This window comes from Fukomys damarensis, unplaced genomic scaffold, assembly GCF_012274545.1.
Source record: "Fukomys damarensis isolate Sample0158 unplaced genomic scaffold, DMR_v1.0_HiC HiC_scaffold_39, whole genome shotgun sequence".
Classification (NCBI taxonomy): domain Eukaryota; kingdom Metazoa; phylum Chordata; class Mammalia; order Rodentia; family Bathyergidae; genus Fukomys; species Fukomys damarensis.
Window position 1 is genome coordinate 77317851 of NW_022900951.1, and position 1305 is coordinate 77319155.

Genomic DNA, 1305 nt, shown 5'->3' on the forward strand with positions numbered 1-1305 from the left:
GTGCTGATTTGGTGGTCATGTATTTTTAAGGTCTTCTTTTTCAAGGGAAGTTCTCATTTCTCCAAAAGTTTGAGAGAGAGTTTTGCAAGATATGCCAATATGAGTTGAAAATTGCTTTGTTATATGGCTAGAAAATCTTCTCACCAAGCTCTCCTGCTGTTTAAAACTTGTGTTGAGAAAAACTTTTGTAATTCCAATAGGTTACGTTTGTAAGTTATGGGTTGTTTGCTATAATATCATTTCATATTCTGTCTTCATGTTAAAATTCTGGGATTTCAACTATGATGTGTCACAGACAGGGAATTTTTGTTTTTATTAATGACATTTTGGGATTTTACAGGCTTGATTTATATGTATGTTGAGTTCTTTCTCTATAGTTGGAAATTTTTCTAATAAGATTTCATAAGTATATTTTTAATGCCTTTTGTGCTATCTTCTAATTTTTATTTAACTTGTATTAATTTTAGTATAGTTGTTCTTGCATCATTTAGCTGTCATTGGATTCATTTTGTTCATGATCTCTAGTATTTTCTTTAATTGAGTTTACTGGTACAATCTAGGTATACGATACAGTGACATTCATCATTGGGATCCTGTACCTTTACATAATAGGTCTTGATTCTCATTTTTCCCCTTGTCCCTGCCCTCGCTTCACCCTCTCTTCCGCTCCCAATTTATAAACACTTTATTTCCATTTTTTCAGATTCTCATATTTTTTCCTCTCCCTTATTACCTTTCCCCCACCCTTACCACTTTCCCTACACCTTTAGTCCTTTACTTCCTATTTCACATAATTAATTATCTCTTTAGGATCCTGTGTACTATTACAGTTTTTCAAACCAGAGAAACTATTCGTTATTTCAGTTAAAGAAATCTCTGTATGAACATTAAAAATAGGGAATCCTAAAATAAAACTAAAAAGGGAAATAAAAGAGAAAAGGCAATGATGTAACATTAAAATAATCCTTCATTCTGAAGATGAAAATGGTCCCTTAACATATTTAACTTGCTTCATGTTCTTATAGTCTTATCTTATTCTTTGTCTCATTATTTAGAGAATACTTTATTAGTTTCTGTAATCAAACACACGTAGATATGATCTTAAAATTTAGTACAATGCCTTACCCCTGTAAACATGGAAAAAAAATAAAAAATAAAAATAAAAAATTAACATTTCTAGACCAATATGGCTGTCCATTTCTGTACAATGCCAACTCAATAGAGTGAATTTGGATAGCTTTTTCCAAAGTTGACAGCACCATTAAAGTTTCCCAAAATTCAATTTATATATATATATATATATGT